Here is a 19,091-nt window from a genome sequence, read left to right as displayed (position 1 = left end):
GTGTTTGAGAGGCCTCTGTGCCCCCCCCCCCGGTAGGTGACCGAGGAGGCGTCATGATCCTCCGGTAAGTGCCTGAGGGGACCGGGAGGTGTCGGTGGTCCCCCCGTGGTAACCGATGGAGGGACCGCACCGTGCCCCCCACACCCCCCCCCCCCCCAGGGTGGGGGCCGGGCTCTCGGTGTCCCCCCCGGTGGTGGCTGGCAGCTGCCTCAGTCCCCGGTAAGTGGATTGAGGGGGGGGGTCACGTCGGGGGGGGTTCTGTGTCCTCGGTGACCGTGACGTGGGTTCCGGGGTGGGGGGGATGCGATCTGACCCCGGGGCCGTGTTCCCCGGTGCTGGCCTCCGGCCTTGGGGGGTCCCTCTCCCTGCAGCACCCGGTTGTGCCCCCCCCCCCCATCGGCCAGTGCCCTCCGTGGGGCTGCATTTGAGAGCCCCGGGTTCTCTTTTCCTCACCATGGGCCCAAGTGCGTCTTAGCCGTGTAAATAGGGAATAATGGCAGCACTCGGCCTCTGGTGCTGGCTGGGGGGGGGATAAAACTCCCCTTTCTGTGGCCATTCCCCATGGATTCCTCTTTCCTCCTGCGAGGAAGCGCGTCTGGCCCTCACCTTGCCGGGGAGCTGGAACCTGAACCCGTTTGCCATTAGGAGTGTCCTGCCTGCAGCTTCTGTAGGATAACCCATATGTTGTCACAACACTATTTTTAATGTCGGCTGGTGGTTACATCACATCCCCCAATTGGGCAATCTCGGTGTGAGGACGAAGGGAATTACTGGACCAGGGTTTATCCCCATGGGTTTTAATGAGTGTTTATCAGCATTAGGAGAAATCAACAGCAAGAGGTGTCATGGAGAAGACGGGGTTATTGGCTTTTTTCTCCTCTGAAAAAGGGAAAACCTAGCATCGTAAATGCTTTCCTGTACGTTCGGAAGCGTTTTCCTTGGAGGGAGGGAGAATAGGAAGACTGCAGGCAGCTGCGTTCCATACTTTGGGAAGTTATTCCCGGTCTGTGTCACACATGAATAGTGGTGTTTATTTGCTAAATGAAGTCTGGTGTGGGGATTGTTTGGTGGCCACCGGCCACTAATGAACTTTGCTTCCTTCACCGCCACCCAAAAGAGAAGTAGTCAAAGGCTACTGGTGATTAACTGGGCAGGAAGGGATAAGGGCAGAGGAGCTCGCTTGTTTGTACAGTGAATAACGCAACAATTAGTGGGCTATTAAACACATATGCTCATTCTGCATTTGTTCTATAAACAGTTTCTGCAGCGTGTTGAAGGTCTCTGCTCGCTCTGAAGCGCGCCATGCCAAGGAGTGACTTTCCAGCTCACCTTGGGAGCGGGTGTTTGTCCAGGCTCTGGGGTAATTCTGGGCTGCAGTAGGTAAATGGAAAAAATTTGCTAAGGCTTCTTGTGCTCGCTTTGGTTTTCAGTGTGGTAGAACTGACGGCAGGGTTGTGTAATGTGTATAATGGCCTGGAATCCAATACTGCTGTTTGTGTTACCTGCAGCCCAACATGTGCAGTCTGACCTGTTTTAGGCACCAGGGCAGCACAGCGATTCCTGCGACAAGGCTCTGTCTCTTTGCCAGGACAGGAGGGTAATGTCTTCGGTTGCTTGAGTTTGTTCTTGGGCTCAGAATCATGTCTGGGGATTACACAATCCAAAAGTGATCACCCGGCCGGGCGAGCTGCCACTTGGTTTGAGTGTCCCTGGTGCCAGGGCAGTCGTGTTCCTGGTGTGGAGCTGGGCCATGTGTGCAGCAGGCCTCTGGACAGCCAGATCTTTGCTGTCTTGAGTCCCTCCTGCTTGAGTCTCTGGCTGAATTGTCCATGGCCTGGTGGGGGAAACAGTCATGGGTCTGTATACTGATGCCCAGCTCTGTGTTTCAGCAAGCTGCTTGCCTGTAGCGTAGAGATCATGGTTCTGCCACTGAAGAGGTTCAGGTCACAGGGCTGCTGACTCCTTGAGAGGATTTCTTTCTCCAGTAGCTCACTGGCTCCATGGAGGACACCTTAAGATGTCGCCTGCTCTGCTCCTTGTGAAACTTGCTACCCCTGAAACTGCTTCCACGCAGTTGTGAAACCGAGTGCTGAGCCCCGCAGCTGAGGGCTGAGCAGGGGAGAGCGTGTCCCAGGTCAGTCCCCTGGTGAACTGCAGCCAGGCCAATGTTTTAGCCCACAACAGCTCCTGCGTCTCCGAGGAACGTAATTTGATGTTAGCTTGGAGTTTTCTGCGTTCCCTTTGGGGGTGTGTACAGGCCTTCCCACCCCCCCAGAAAAAGCAGGGCATGGCTTCACCTTGGGGGCAAGAGGCTTCCGGCTTTGCTGCCGTCTGTGGTGAGGTACAAAGGATCTCCTCATGCCCCTGCCTTGTTTTCCTCTTCCATTCTTTATCCTGGACCCTGTCTTCCATGCCTGATGACGAGATGGTGTTTCCATCCTCACCTAAATCCCCTATCCGTGCCATTCATCCTTTGCTTTTCCCACTCTGGCCAAGCAGAGACCTTACCCCAGCATTTGAGCGCTGCATGGCAGCCCCAGGTGTCACTTGGCCGCAGGTGCATCTGCTCACACTGTAGGTGCTGATGGCATGTGAGCAGCTTTAGGGCTGTTCCTGGAGCCCTTAGCCGGGAATTTCCCAACTTCCACAGGTATATTTGAGCTCTCTATGGCATGAGGAGCAATGCAGTGAGAGCATGGGGAGTGTCGTGTGAGAACAGCGTGCCTGCAGTTGCACACCTCTCTATGGTACCTGGAGCTTATGTGTTGACTTAAGAAGAGCTGATGGAGGCCAGGCTCAGCCCAGCAGCCCTAGTCTTGGCTTCATGGCAGCCCCATGATTTTAAGAGGATGTGAAGGGGGTTGTAGCATCCCTGCTTTGGTCAGTGCATGATGAACAGGGCCTCCTGTGCCCGTTCTACTCCTCTGCCCCTGCTCCGCAAGGTGTTTTGAACTGAAGCCACTGGGTTGATTCGCTGGTGAACTTTGGTAGATGCACAAATATTTATTGGGGGCTAAGCTGAGATAACCGAAGCACATTGCCCCTGTGCTCCGCTACCCGACTGCGTTTTGGAACCGTGCTCTGATAGATGCGGCTTCACAAGTCATCTTCCCCATGCTCTCTGTGCTCAAACCAACCCTGTCGGAAGGGATTTCTCAAGGGCTGGGGTTAAAGTGGCCCCTGGTAGTCACGATTATTGAAAGAACTTTTTCAGACTTGGCTTTTAACGCAGGTTGCCTTCATCTTGCTGTGTTTAAAGCACAAAACACAAAATGAAGGCTCCTGCTGTCATTGCAGGGTCTTTAGGGTAATGCACATTCATGCTGACTTGGGAATTGAAAGCTGCTTGCAGGTGTCAGGAGGAGAAGAACAATCCGGCTTTCGAATCAAAACTCATTGAATTATCTTCAAGCTTTTTGCATCATTCCTCCTTTCCTGTAACCTGTTTTTTCCTGTCCCATTAATTCACTGATGCTGTAGTCCGTCAAAATTGAAGCTATTACGACATCGGGAACATGAGTCGGTGACATGACTGCATGAATCAGAGGAGGCTGCTGGAGAGGAAGCTCTTTGTACACGTACTTCTCCTCCCCATCAGCAGAAATGGGACAGGATATGCAGAACACACTGAACTGCTAAACTCCTGCTAAATGGTCTTAATGTTGACCTGAATGTGGCACCTCCCATGTGAAGGAAGGGGACAAAGGGACGGTTTAACATCGTGCATGAGGAATGTTTTGGCCTGTGGCAGTTTCCTTTTAATTATTTAGGGTAGCTTTTTCTCTCAGCCCTGTACCATTTGGATCTGCTCAAATTATAGATTCATCTCTCTAGTTTTCAAATTGCACGGGAAGGAATTGTCTGTAATTTCCAGCTGAAGTGACGTACAGTTGCTATGGGATTCGGTGGCAAATTAGAAACCCATTCTGCTCTTTTATACTGGTGGTAGCAGGCTGGAGAAGTAGTTCTAATGGGTGCTGTGCCAAGGGAACATAGGAAGCTTCTGACAGAATCCTCGGTGCTGTTCTTCAAACCTGATCTGCAGCTTATCAGCAAATTGTAGGCAGCATTAATTGGAGGAGTTGAGTTTGGCTGTGAAGAACTCCTGCTCTGGCGCAGTGCTGGGGCAGCGAGGCTGCACATTAACCCTTCAGGTTCTTTTTGAGGCGAGGTTGTGGTGTTTTGTTAAAGATAGGCAAGTGGAGTGTTCTGGCACTCCTATCAGGGGCTCCAGCAGCTGGATCCCGGTGATTGTATTCCTTCCCAGCAAGACTAAACCCTTGCTCCTCCTTTTTCAGCCTCTTCTAGAGTTGGTTTCTTATTCCACTGCAACAGCAGCGAAGGGAGCAAGGCAAGCTGTTACAATGCTGGGGTTTGCCGCTGTCTGCAGCATATCCGACCCAGCACAGGGTGCAGGCGCATCCCCTCCGAGCGGCCTCTCTCCCGGTGACCTCTTCCCTGGGCAGCCTGTGCTGCCCTGGTCCCTCCTCGCCATGAGGCAGCAGCTCCCAGCGAGGAGCCCCTGGCTGATCCTCCAGCAGCAGGTTTTCTCCTGAGCCTGTCTGAAGTGCTCTGGCCTGTTCAGTTGGGTTTTGTCATCGCGCTGCTTGGCAGAGGGATGGTGGCTGTTGAAATAGTTCCCTTGCATGGTGCCGACTGTTGGGACAGCAGAAGAGCCTTTATCACCGGGGAGGGAGGGGAAGGTCTGTTTGAAAAAGCATTTGAGGTTAGGAATCCAAGGTGTTATCTCCTCAGCAATTTACACATCTCAAACGACTGGAACTCGGCTCTGCCTGCAACTTGTAAGCATGAACTTGTGCAGTGTCTCCAAATCCCTGGGGTTTGTGCATGTTGAAAACGGGAAGGGACAGACTGCATGCGTCACTCCCGTGCTGATTTGTGCCAGCTAATCCATGGGAGAAGAATACGTTTTGGCTGACTTAGTGGTTTTGCTGCTAATGCACAAGAGAATGCATTTGAATGGATGGAGTGGCTGCACGGGTTTAGGTAGATGTTGAAGAGACACCGTGTGTCTGGGATCCTGGACCAGATACCCTCATCTGTGAGCACAGTCCTGTTAACACACTGGCTTGATTTGGGGGAAAGAGAGAAGTTGAGGGGGGAAAAGTGGTCCTCAGCTCAGCAGTGTAATGTCAGGAAGGTTGAGATCAAGTTACCTCTGAATAATTAAGGTTAATGCTGTGTCTGGAGGAGCCATTATCTGGAGTGAGCTTCATGCTAATAATAAAGGAAAGCCTGATAACCTAAACGATGCTAATATTTTATACAGGGTGGATACGGAGGAGACAGCACCAAAACCAGGTTCTGCGTTCAACATGCCTTAGCTTGACCTAGATGCATTATCCAAGAAAGGAGCTTGAATTTGCTGATAAGAGTTTTCTATAGTAGCTCATGTGTTGCTTGGAAACATCCCATGCACATAAGGCAACTTTTGCACACCGGGGTAGCCCACTCTTGCCTTTTGACTGGGGGCTATGGGCTGTTTTGTTAGGGGGGTATTCCCAATAATTTATAAAGCAAGGAGCCTGCTGACCCCCTGAGCAGCTGTTTCCAGGGTGTCTCTCACTGCTGCGCTGGGAGAGCAGGTTTCTAAACTCCAGTCCTTTGCTGCAGTGAAAAGGCAGCCCAGAAAAAACACTTCTCTGAGCGCTGGGTCTCTCCTTTCTTTACCTTGGACTTGTGCCCCTTCAATTTAAAGAAACAAGCATTTGCTCAACTCAGAAAGAGGTCACTGCTTGTGAGCAGGGCTTGACTTAGCTGCCCACCTCCACCCGCCTTGAGGCTTCCCTGATCTGGTACAGCCTCATGGCGGTTAACCCTCTGCGCTCCCTCTGTGCAGCAGGACTTTGCTTGGCTTTGGTTATGCAGGAGAGATTGCTTTAGCCCAGGGCTGTCATGGAAAACCAGGATCTTCTACCCCATTCTCAGTCTCTTCAGGCCAGCCTCCACCACCAGTTCCTCTTCCTTCTTCCATGCAGAACCTGCGAGCATCCTGGGCGGCTCTGGGCATGGCCTGGGCAGGAAAGCAGGACAATCACAGGGAGAAGGCTGGAGACAGTGTCCCGAGGGGCAGTCTGTGTGTAGGACTGTGAGCAAAGGCTTGAGCCCAGTCTAGACCATGCTGCTGGGCTTTCATGGCAGACACAAACTTTCTGCTTTAGGTTCACGTCCATGTGTGGTGGGGTGTAGCAAGTGATGCTTCCTGAAGGCAGGGAGCTGCTAAACCTTTGTCGTATTTAGATTTCATCAGTACAAACATCCTCTTGACTACTTGGCTCGGCCATTCGGTGACCTGCGTCGTTGAGCTGATAGGCCTTGCTTTGATAAGAGCAGCACCTGAGGCCCAGGCAGCTCTGTCCTGCAGCACCAGTGCTGTCAGGAGAGCTTGTGCTAATTGTCATTATTTAGCAAGAGCGAATGCGTTACTTAGAAGCCCATCAGGATGGAAGAATCCATATCACTATGCCCAAAGGATCCATATTTTCTATAACCGAGGTGGAAGACGCTAATTTAATCTTTTTTCTTTATTCTTACCCACTGAGGGCCTGTTCCGTGATGGGCTGCAATCGATACATTATGTGCCAGTTGTGGTTATTTGAATCATATTTCCACATTTCAGTGTCTAGACTTGATGTTTGTGTGAGTTTTGTTGTACCTTTCCAGCTCCAGCGCTGATTTCAGTTGGTTTTGGCTCCGGGTTTCTATGAGAAAATCAAATAGGCTGTTTCTGTCTTTCCCAGTCCCTGAAAAAGAAGGGACCAAGGGAAGAATTTGGGAGGGTTTTTAAGCTCCTTTGCCACCATTTTGCTCTCTTCTGAGAGAATCTGTGTGTGGATGAGCAGGGTTCTGCCATTTGGTGATGAGCAGACGAAAGCAAACACAAACCACTGATGGCTGGAGATAAATCTCTCCCTGGTTCTTGCAGTGAGAAGCATCTGCTGGGAAGATGTCTGGATATGGGCAGTCAGGGCCAGCAGCAATGACTAGGCACACCTTTTAGAAATAAAGAGCTTGATAATCCACAAAGCAGGAGCATTTGTTGGGTATTTAATTGACTGCAACTGCTGCGCTTCACTTCAGCCAGCAGCTTTCTTGCCCTCGCAGGTCCTCGGCACTGTGGATGTGGCTGTATTTACAGTGAGCAGGAGGCTTGGGCTGTGTTTGCTAAGTCTGAGTTTCTCTGGGATGCTCAGGGAAGCTGATAATGACACGAACCCAGATGACGTTAATCTTCCGGTGACCAGCAGGTAGGACAGGCTTCAGTAGCATTAACTGCCAGAGGAAGCACTGGCTTGTGCAGAAAATAGTGTCTAAACCTGAGCCGAGACTCTTGGTGCTGGGAACAAAGCTCCTGCTCTATAGCAAAGTGTACTGCAGATAAATTGGTGAAAGGAAATAATGCTTCCAACTCATCATTAACTTGCAAAGCCATGAAATTTAAAAGGTTTAAGTGCATCAGAATAGCAAGAGATCTTGGTGTGCAAAGAGCCAAAGCTGCAGTTCCAACTTCTCCGTGCATCCCTGCCTGCGCATCAGCCCTCTGCTCCCGTTCCTCCCTGGTGCTGGAGGTGATGCTGTTGCTAGAGCCGTGGCTTCACCTCTGCAGGGAGCTGAGAGTAAGTTCTTCCATTCCTTTTGGATCCAGGGTTCCGAGCCAGGCATGGGCGGAGGAGTGAGGAAGCAGATTTTCCACCCAGCCTGAGCTTGGGCAAGCGGAAATGGTGCCTTGGGAGCCATGGAAGGGAGTGGGTCGGCTCCTGCTGGGCTCACCTTCCCTGCAGCAGGCTGGGGAGGGAGCAGCCCTTGCTCACAGGGAGAGCGTGAGCTCTGCTGGGCCTTTGAAGCTGCTCCCTGCGCGTCTGGCACTGCCCGAGGTGTGTGGCCTCATTAGGTCCCAGCAACTCAGTAACTCCCTGACTCGTGGGGCTTTAACACGGGCCCGGAACCGAGGCGTCAACTTGTGATTCAGAATGAAACTGCTGTAAAATGACTGGAGCTGGGAAGAGGTTGGAGCAGGTCAGAGAGTGGAGCAGCCTCTCTCGCAGGGTCTCTCCCTGTGTGTGTGATGCTGAACAGGCCTTTGCTCTGAACCCAGCCTTCCTACGTCATTAAAATAGGTTTCTGCAAATGCTGGTGGCACCTGTGGGTGCTTCCAGGGCTGAAGCCCCAACCATGACCTCTGCTGCTGCTCCTCACAGAATTAACAACTTCTGCTCCCATAAATAGTCTCCTAAGAAGCGCGTAGGAGCTCTGCTGCCCGGTTCCTGTTCAGAGGTGCTTTTGGTGCACGCAGGGCAGCTGGGTTGGATGGGAGTGTGGTGGTCCTGTCCGTGGCTCTGCTTCCTCCTCTTTGTTCTAGTCAGTAATTCAAAGAGCCTTTAGTTACCAGTGGACTTATGCTCTTCATGCTCAGGTAGGGAAGCTGCTGGTGCTTCTCCTCTTTGCTTTTCCTGCTTTAAGACCTGAAGTGCCTCAGTGGGGCCCATCTTCCCTGTCGCCACCGAAGAGGTGAGGGTGGCTCTGGGGTTCTGTGCACCTTGGAGATGGTCTGGCACGCAGAAGGGATGGCTGCCGACCCTTGTCTGTACTCCAGAAAGAAAGAGTGGTTTTCCAAAGGCCAGCGATGCAGCCGAGCAAGAGCATTGTGATAAACCAGTTCTGCCAGGCTGGAGTGGAGGAGCAGCCCCGTGCTGAGGGAGAATCCTGAAGCACAGCTCTGCTAAGGAACGGCTTTTTGGTTAATCGTTAGAAATAGATCTTGGATGGGTTTGAAATGCGCACATTGACGGGGAACGTGGTGGGATTCAAACCCCTGGCCAGCAGCTTTCGAGAGGCCTGATTCTGAAATCATTTGTGATTCAGTTAAGGACTTTGTCTTTAATGCATTACAATGGTACGGTGGTGGTCACTGCGTTACAGGCTAGGACACTTTCTTTTCGGGTTTCTTAACATGAAGCAAAGCCAGATTCCTTACGTGGAAGGTTTGGTGTTGCAGTGCAAGGTGTTTCCATGACCTTCCTGCTGGATCTCTGCAGTCTGCTCTGGGGATGCAGCTAACGTATGTGCGCGTTTTAGCTCCCTCTTACAATTAAGGCCATTTAACTCCATATAAAGACCTTTTACTTGTCATTAAGACTAAATTTTATGGCTGCTGATGGCAGAAGCAGCACACTTTTATTCTAGCCTCAGATGGGCTCAGTTAAGGAAGCAAAACCTTTCAGCTAATGAGAACTTGCAGGATTGTTATATTTAGACCAAAACCTCTGGTGAGACAATTCAGAGCCGGCTCAGTGGCCACACCACTGCTTTTGCATGTAGGAGTTGGGTTAACGCCACCACTCACCCTGTCAGGCAAGAGAGATTCTCTGTCCCCATGGATGGAATCCATGGGGCTGGGGAGCCTTTGCACAGCGCTGGGGCCAGGATCTCTTCATGGCTTTGCTGTTCTTACTGGCACGTTTGTGATTTTCATGTGTGGGATTTGCTGGGGCTGGAACGGTCGCAGAGATGTCTGCAGAGGGTATGGAACACGTGAGGGTAGAGAATGCAATGGGCTTGTCTTGCTCCATGCCTTCAGCTGGATTTGTTTTGCCCATCTTCCCTTGGGAATAGAAAAACCCTGGTGTTTGTGGTGACTTTATCACTCACCCCCCATGATATTGATAGGAAGCTTCATTGGTGTCCCTGTTGGGTTGTGTACCCAGAGTCCTGGTCTGGAGCTCCAGCCTTTGCTTGAAGGCCAAAAGAAGCCGTGTCTGAGCATCTTGCTTTGGCTTTTGAGGCTGATCTGTCTGGTGGGGGGGGATGGGGTGGTCGGATTTCTCTGGGATTCCTTTAGGATCCAGGCTCTGCTGCCTTTGCTTTGTGGTCACTTCCTCCAGCAGGGCTGGCTCTGGCTCCCTGAGGAACATGTGAAGATCGCCTTAAGTAGAACTGTGATAGCCCAGTAATTACGCTTCCCTGCAAGTGACAATAGGATAGAGTTGGGCACAAGGAGAGAACTGGTCCGGGCTTGTTTTCCTGCGCTCAGCAGTGTGCGTGCTCCGAGATGGTTGAACGGGTTCCTCAATCTCATCTCCAAATTGCTGCTCTATATGGTTTGGCTTTTTTCCTCTTGCAAGGAAAGTAGTAAAGCTGTGTGGAAGATAAGGATCGCAGTGATGCTTCAGCTCCTTTAAGCCATTTTATGAGCACATAAGCAAGTGAATCAGCCTTGGTGTCTTGATATGCCCTAAAATGAATTAGACTTTGGTAGGCAGATGCGCTGGGTCAGAACTGCTGTATTTTCATGACAAGATTGCAGTGGGGAGAGTGCTCTTTCCAGTCCAGCCTCGGGGTTGTGTTGTTCATTAACTGATAGTCCCTCCTGTTTACCCTGGCTGATAAGTGCCGCACTCAGAATGGCCAACAGTGCTGATGCCGTCAGAGCTGCCCTTCACAGCGCTGCTCAGGGGCTTTATGGCTTCTTGTACTGACAGGTGGGGTTTTGGAGCTAAAATGCAAACAGGCAGAACGTCCGTCTTGGCATCATGGAAACCAGCTCCCCCCCTTGTTCCTAACAGCCTGGAAACGCAGCTCTGGGTACAAAGGGCATTTAAAAGTGACATGTCAGGCCAGCAACATGCTGCTGCTTAGTGAGGCTTAAAGCCAGTGTGTGGAGGGACGTTGGAGCAGCAGAGTTAGAGCTCTTCTTGCTCACCTGTAATGGGGTTTGAATTCTCTGCTGTTTGACAGCACGTGCATGTTCCTGGATGAAAAGCCACTAAAATACTTCCAAAATGCACGTTTGAAATGATTTCTTCCTGCGCTTCACAACGTCGTTCCCCCCCTCCCAGCCTCTCTCTGCCCCATAGCCATCATTCAGCGTGATGCTGAGGAGGGCCTGCAAGGCCCGTTACTTCATCACTGTCTTGCTTAAACCCTTGCCTCCCTCCTCCCCAAGGGGTCACTTGACATTGGACTGAAGCTCTTGAACCGTCAGTCATTTGAGTGTCTGAGGGCTTCTCCTCTCATCCTGTTCCCTAGCACTTCAAGCTCCAGTACTGGAATTTCAGCACCTTCAGCCTCGCCTCGGTCTTTTCGGCTCTTTGACTGTTCTCCAGTTAAAACTAGGTCAGAAACAACTGTCAGCTTCTGATAGTTCCCTATTCCTGTTTTATAAGTTGTAACCCGCTCTTGCTGGCTTGAATTGAACACATGAAATGTCTCCTCTTGCTCTGCATGAGCAGCCTGACGTAGAGCTGGGAATAAGATCTTGGCTGTAAAAGCAACGTTACCTCGATGGGTGTGAAGAGGTGAACTGTCTGTTTGTTACACATGATGCCCAAGATGTCAAAGGGAGAGGTTTTCCCCACAAGCTCTCAGTGTGCATTTGCGGTCAGCCTGGGCACAGGCAAGTTCTAGCTGTGATTGACCAACTTCTCCCTCCTCCTTAACCTGATGGGTGAAGGAAAGATGGCTTAACAAAGACCTGGGAACGCTCAGATGGGTGGTGAATACAGGCAAGTGGGTGCTGGAAGCCATCGCACACATGCTCTCTGACTGAGTTCTGGCTGGCTGTACCCATTCAGCATCATGGTAAGGCTGTTGCTTGATGTTTGAGGCAGTGTGCTCAGTGAACCCGGCTGGTGTAACTTCAGAGAAGCCTTCTCAGACAGGCTGAGGAAGTTGGGGCTGTTCAGCCTGGAGAGGAGAAGCTGTGTGGAGACCTCAGAGCAGCTTCCAGTACCTGAAGGGGGCCTATAGGGATGCTGGGGAGGGACTCTTTGTCAGGGACTGTAGTGACAGGACAAGGGGTAACGGGTTCAAACTGAAACAGGGGAAGTTTAGATTGGATATAAGGAGGAAGTTCTTTCCTGTTAGGGTGGTGAGGCACTGGAATGGGTTGCCCAGGGAGGTTGTGAGTGCTCCATCCCTGGTGGTGTTCAAGGCCAGGTTGGACGAAGCCTTGGGTGGTATGGTTTAGTGTGAGGTGTCCCTGCCCATGGCAGGGGGGTTGGAACTGGATGATCTTGAGGTCCTTTCCAACCCAAACTGTTCTATGATTCTATTCTATGATTCTTCATTTCTTTGAGCTGCTGAGCAATAATGGAGAACTTGGGCATTCTGGCATTAATGGGACTTAAATTCAGTGAAGCTTATTGAGGCCAGTCTGTACAGCTGTACCCATGGCTCAAATGGGAGCCCATTGAGGGTGGGAAGGGTCCGGGACCGAGGTGCTGGGTAGTTGGAAGTTCCCTCTTCTTTCAGAGGAAGCACCGAAGCCTTCATTCAAGGGATCTGCTGGAGGAATGGCCTTTAAAGCATTCATCTGAGAAAACCTAAAGCCCCTTCAGGACTCTTGGCTCCTAAAACTGTTTGAGGAAGGCCTTTAGGGAGAACCGGAGCTGCCGTTCACCCTTCCCAGACTTGGGAGGTTTGGAGGATTCCGTTGCCTTCGGACAGTTGGGTTTTGGTTTGGGCTTTTTTCCTCCGCCCTTTCCCGGTTTCCCAAGAGCTGCAGTAAATTCTGCCCAGAACCAAGCAGTGCTGCATGCAGGAGGTGACTGCCCGGGGGCTTGCAGCAGGGATGTTTGATGGGATTGCCAGGCCAGGGGCTCTCTCCGTTGCTGGTAATGTAAATGCTGCAGATGCTGGAGCCTTTTCTTAAGAGAATATTGAATTATTCCACTTTTTGGGATTTCCAGTCCTGAGGAAGAACAGGACCTGTCTCTGGAGGAGTTTCTTGTTGCAAACAGGGCTTCCAAGCAGATCCATGTGCACTTTAGAAATCCCAATATTTACCTTCCTTTTTCCTGCCCTCTCTTCAGCTTCCAGTCTCTGGGACAAGATTTAGCATTGCTAAAAGATACCCAACATTTAACTTCCCCCTCCAGACAATTCCTTGTAAGTAGCAAAACAAAGGAACTTACTTCTAAGCTCTGTGCTTCGATGTGTTGCCCCGAATTTGCCAGCACAGCATTATCTTTGTACGAGTGCTTTGGGAACTGGGGTTTCAGCTTGGTTTATGCCTTCCCGGATTTACCTTCCATTGCTTTTAGTCTGAGTTCCAGAAGCAAAAATCCCTTCAGGAAAAAGGTGGTAAAAATAGCTGTTTGTGTGCAATTGTGCTGCTTCCCGGCATGCCTGTGGGGAAGAGGGACGTGAACGCTGCCTTGGGGAGAGCAGGACAAGAGCCTGAGATAAAGGTAAGGGTGTCTGAGTGGGCACTTTTGTTTCAGGCATGCAATGCTGACTGGTGGAACTCAGTAGGTGTGAGGGCTGCTGGCTCTGGGTTTCAGTGAGGGTCTGGAACAGCCTTTTGGGAACTCCAGGAACACCAAATGAAACTTCAGAGAGATGAGAGAATTGTGTCAAAACGCTGAGGAGGGAAGGAAACCTCCTGTGTTACTGCACTGACAATGGGCACAGTGGTTTCTGAGCTGCTAATGCTTCCTAATTGATGACCAGACTATGAACACTTGTACTGGATACTGAAAGCTGCATGGGGATGTGAAGGGGGTTTTTTTCTCCAAAAAAAGCCTTTCCTTCCCAAGCCTTTGGAAGTCATGGGAGTTATTTCCTGACACAAACCCCACTGAGTAGCCCTGTCTTGGTAATAGGGAAATTGATGGGATCAAACTGCACATAATCATCCTTTAAGCGCTCATTGCAGTCTGGTGTCAGGCACAAAGAGCTGAGACTTTCTGGTTACTGCTTCTCTTGCTGGATTTAATGAGTGGGTCTCTCTCAGCTCCCTGGAAAAGCAGAGATGAAAAACACAGCATAAGAAAGGAGTGCTGTTCCGTTGGGAAACGTGCTCAGAGGCTCCGAACCTGGATTCCCAAATGAGGCTTCTGCATCAGTGCTGAAGATGTGTAACTGTGGTGGATTAATTGGGAGCCAGGGGCCATGATGCCACAGACCCCCCTTTCTCTTCTCCTGTTACTCACAATACACGCTCCCTTTGACCCCAGGCTACAAATCACCTCCCGTTGTGGTGTGGATTTGTGCTGGTTCCAGCTCTGCCCAGGTGGAGACCTGCAGCCACCTGGTACCGATCACATCGACCTGAGCTGGGAGTCCTGGAAGTAGCAGAGATGGGATTCAGTCACCAGCAGGCCATTGGAAAAGAGAGTCCTCAGTGCCCCATCCCTGGCAGTGCTCAAGGCCAGGTTGGACACAGGGGCTTGGAGCAAGCTGCTCCAGTGGAAGGGGTCCCTGCCTGTGGCAGAGGTTGGGGCTGGATGAGCTTTAAGCTCCCTTCCAACCCAAACCACTCTGTGTTTAGAAGTGTATGGCTCTTAAAATGAACTAGACTACGGCTGTATCCATCCCCAGAGCTTGTTCTCTTGCAGTGTCTCTCTCTGCAGTAACCTGTCCCCTAACAGGCGAGCCCTTCTCTGCAGACAGGTAGATATAACTCTTCCATGTCCTGTGAAGTCCCAGGTTTGTTGTCTGCAAAAGCAAAGGTTCTATTTTCTCTGGGGACAGACCACTGCATCCTTGCAACATCTTTTGTGGCCGTTTCTGATCGTGTGTGTGTGTGTGTGTGTGTTCATACTTATTACAGATCAATTCTGTATCCATCTTGGTGCTCGGGAGAGGGAGTTACTCCATTACTGTATTTGTATTGCCATGGAAATACAGGGATTGCAAGAAGTCATTTGGTGGTTCCTGCTCCTGGGGAGGAATTGGTGCTGCTCTGCTCTAGCCACGTTCTCCTATGGCTAAACAAGGTCTCTTGCTCTACAGCGACTCTGTACCAAGTGACAATACCTTAATTATTCCTCCAAGGAATTGAGCCTCCTTTTAATTTTCTTCCTGAAAGGTTTTGCCTAAAAGGCATCTGCGTGGCTTCCCTTCCCAGTGGAAAACTACTGTGCCTTGTGCTGGCCAAACACCTCGGCCTGATGATGGGCGCAGCGTGTGGTTTGTCCTGGGAGTTTTCAGCCTATGCAGCGAGTTGGAGCTCCCTCCCCAAAGCCACCTTCACGGGACGGGTGGTCTGGTGCTGGGGGGATGTGAGCAGCGCGGTTTGTGTCAGAGGTACCTGCGTTGTGGAGGTGTAAAGGTTTCTTTTTGCAAAGCCAGGATCAGCAAACCCCCATCCTTTAGTTCTGCACTGGGAAGCAAAGAGTCCTTTGAAGCACGGCTGGAAAGTTGGACTTGGTGTTACCAAGATGAAACCAGCAGATTTCACTGGGCTGGAGCATAAAGCTTCAGCTGCCCTTGATGGCAGACACGATGGGGGTGAGCTCTGCATGGATTGTTCGGTGCTGTGGAGGGTTTCGAAGGTGAGGCCCACCAGGGAGCTTCGCACCTGGGACAAGGGAAGGAGAAGGATGGGTTTGAGGAGCTGGGTGGTTTGTGCCCAGCCCTCAGGTCAGCCTCTGCTCCCCTAAGTACTGGGGAGCCAGTTTGCTCTCATAGGTGCTGTTTCTCTCTCCCTTCCCCTAGTTCTTTACAGAAAGCTCCCTGGCCTGTGTCCCACACGGCTGGGCAGGAAGGGTTTCTCCTTGCCCTGTGTTGCTGCCTGGGGCTCGGTTCTTGCAGTTTAAGTTTCCAACTGAATCCTACAGCGAAGAAACCGGTTGATAAATGCATTGGGTTTTACTCAGGAGGCTCATTTGAGCTCAGGAGATCCAGGCATGCATGAGAGAGCAGCCTCCATGGCCAGCTCAGCTCTCGGGCCTGTGGGGTGGCATCTTGATGACAGGGGACTTTAATTGCTTTCTGCTTTGCTGATACAAGCTATTGGCCGTGCTGGGGCCGAGGTTCTGCTCTACATCGCAGGCACAAAGCGTTCTGATTATTCTACAATTGTGTTTTGGGGGGGGTTGTTTCATTTCTTACTCGTGTGTCTTACTCTCTGTTTCCTCCCCGGGTGTCTCAAGTGGGACAGTGTCTTTGATGCTCGGACGCTGTGTTGTGATGCTGCCCTCACACTGCTTCCTGTGAATGCTGAACTCCTGTAACTCAGCCACACTTTCAGTAATGGCAGGAGCGTTTGGGGGGGGGGTTAGCTGACGTTTTTAGTAGTGCTTCTTTCCTGTTTTATCAGGAATTGCTGCGTTTTGAGCTTGGAAAGGTGAACTGAGGAAGCTGCATTTGTGCTGGAGTAGGCGCTTCCTGTGATGCAGTTAGCGCCAGGGAAGCCAATGTGTATTTTGCAGCTTAGCAATTAAACACTTTCAAGCGCACAGCTTGGCCTTTCTGGCTGACATTAAGAGCTCTTGAGCATTTTATTGCTGCTTGCTCTGTGTTCTGCCTGGGAGTTGTAGGTGCTTTAATGCTGCAGTGACAATCTGCAGCCATTAATGTGTATTAGGAAAGTGATAAGCCAGTTCCCAGAGTCACTGGGAAGTCTCCAGCTCCTAAACCTTCATCAAAAGCACCTTCTAAAGAATGATTTGTGCTTCTGCACCACATAAATGCTTGTTTTCGATGCTGAGGAGGGGAAATGGGGTACAAGAGTGGTGGGTCCAGAAAGAGGGGGTTTTGTTCTTTGCTCATGGTAGTCGCAACCGGGGTGATGTCAGCTGAGGAGCAAACCTTCCTGCCCGTTGTGCCTGTGGCTGCTGGCACCTCTCTTGAGTCAAAAACTCATCTTTGGCTTCAGTAGCTGTGGATTTACGTGGCCTTTCCAAGGCTCGCTCCGCGAGAATGTTGTGTTTGAATGGCAAAACTGTAATTGTCGGGTCCCAGCAGGCTCGCTCCATCTCAGTCTGTGTCCTCAGCGTCAAATGAGCTCGCTGAGAGGCCTTCAGTTGCAGATGGAAGTTGTGTTGCAGGGAGACGGTGGTTTGATTCCATAAGTAATAGATGTGACACTAAAAAGAATGTGCAGGAGGCTTCTTACTGCTGTGTTTCTGGTGGGAGACAAATGCAAGCCCTGACATAGTGGAATGTCTTGGGAGAAGTCTTTTGGCTCTACCTAATGCGCGGTGCTTCTCTCCTGGGCCAGCTTTGGCTAGTGACTGCCAGGAAGCTTCACACGCAGGCCCTGGAAGTTGTGGCTATATTCAAAGGCATTTCTTTCCCCTGGGGTTTATGTATCTTGCTACTAATGAACTTTGGGACTCAGAGGTGTCTCTTGCGAGTCTGTCACAACGACGCACTGGATATACTTGCTTTGGGTTTGCTCTGTTGGGCTTTGCAGGGTGTAGGTGGTGTATTTAAAATGAACATGTAAGGGGAAATGAAACCCCGAAGCTCTGTTCAGGTCTGTAGCCAGGTCTGCTCAAACCAAGTATCCTCCCGGACTGGGATCTAACCCTTTCCTTGTCAGCCTTTACTCAGTTGTGCTGAGAAGCTGAGGGAAGCAGGGGAGGGAGTTTGCCTACATTTGGACCCTGCTGCGTGGGCACCAGAAACATGAACCAGTCATAACCAAAGCCTTAAAGAGGAACTCTGAGTTTGGGCAAGTCTGAGATGTATGGATTTGAAATGAGTTCTGTTTGTCCTCGGTTTCGTATGTACCTTCTGAGGTGCAGCAGCTTTACCCAGCTGGGATTGCACGTGAGTGTCCTAAGTGCCCTGCTCGTGCCGGGGGTGGGGGGGAATGGCAGCAGGATTTGGTGGTTTCTGTGTCTATTTATTGGAATTCTTGCTGCTAATTTTAAATGTTACATTCTGGAAATCATTCCCTTGTTCCCACAGAAATAAGGGGAAGCTTTCATGTGCTCTGCTCCACGTTTGTGACTCTTTAACAGTCAAGAAAACAGGCAAATACACCAGTCAAAACCCCAGGCAAAGCCTATGTAGAGGCAAATATTTTCCATAGGACACTGCCTCCAGTATAAATTCCAGTAAATGCAGAACAGGGCTTCTCGAAACAACATTTTCCTGAATGCTCTGTGTTTCCCTGAAGAAATGGGGAGGTTTCCAACTGCTTACTTGACCTCAGGATTTCAAATGGCATTCCTGCTCCGCTGCAGGGGGATCCCATCCAGCTTTTCCACTATAGGTTTTTAAAACCTCAGGTCAGCTTTGCTCATACCCAATAATGTAAAACTAACAAAATCCTTTCAATTCTTGGGTGTTTTGTCGACGCTTTCATGTTCCTCCTACTCTTTACTCAAGCTTCCATGTGCCAGATGTGGAGGATTTCAGCGTGAGGAGCTGTTTGGGCATTGCCACCACCTCTCGGAGCCCATAGCAAGGGTTACAAGCTCTCCTCTAGCACGGGAAGCTCCAGGCTGATGAGCGTAACGCCATGCTAATAAAAGCCAAATGGGTTTGTGGGAGCTCTGGGGATGAGTGGCTTTTTGGTTTGATCTCATGACTTCTGCAGTAATGTTACGGTGTCTGGGGCTGGGTCTGTGGGCTTTGATTCCCGTTGGCATCCCAGAGCTTTGTGTGAAGGCTTGTGTGCCCAAAGAATCCAGCAGGAGCTGGGGCAGGCATTGAACTGGGCACAGAAGCAGGGAAATGCTCCTTCCAGAGAGCACATGAATGAAGTTTTATGGAGAAGTGTGCTGGGTTATCACTGGACATAACCAGAATCTGTTCAGGCCCCTTCTGAGGGTCAGGTGGAGATGCTGAAGCTGGCAATTGATTTTTAGGTAGATCTCACACGCGTGCAGCCCCACATCTGTGGCTTGGATGTTCCTTTGGAAGTTACTCCTATGGAGCTTTGGGGCAGTGGTACTGCAGGGAGGACTCCCCGGTCTGTTCATGTTCTCTTGCAGTGAGGTGGGAGGAAGCTTTGATGCTCTTTTCTTACAGATCCACTGCAGGAGGTGGCAAAGTCATGGCAGTGATTTGCCAGCCCCTCAGTCCTGCATCAGGAAGTGGTAGTGAGCACACAGCAGGGATAACCTGTGTGTCTCAGGTGTGTTCAGAGGGGCTTTGCTTGCTCCTGGTATGCACAGCATTGAGGAGTTCCTTATTCCTGCATGGCAGTGGCGTGTCTCCGGTCCCGTGCTGCTTGGACCTCTCCAGCATCGCTGTCACTGTGATGGATGAGTGTGTTAAGCACAGAGGTGAACATCTGGTACCTGCTCCATGGCCAGCAGCTCGTTCAGAGCACTTGAACTGTTCGGTTTGTCTTTATCCTCAGCTGCTCCCAGCAGCTGCTCTTCAATACA

At 50.8% G+C, this 19,091-nt stretch overlaps 1 protein-coding gene across 1 annotated transcript in view; it reads left to right on the top strand.

Moving 5' to 3' along the window:
• Positions 1 to 19,091, top strand: part of ELL (elongation factor for RNA polymerase II) — a 47,789-nt gene that overhangs the window by 507 nt on the left and 28,191 nt on the right. The gene's annotated exons all lie outside the window — the stretch shown is intronic.

The sequence above is a fragment of the Lathamus discolor genome, chromosome 21 (assembly GCF_037157495.1).
Source record: "Lathamus discolor isolate bLatDis1 chromosome 21, bLatDis1.hap1, whole genome shotgun sequence".
NCBI lineage: Eukaryota > Metazoa > Chordata > Aves > Psittaciformes > Psittacidae > Lathamus > Lathamus discolor.
The sequence above is the reverse complement of the archived record's forward strand: the minus strand, read 5'-3'. Positions and strand labels throughout refer to the sequence as shown.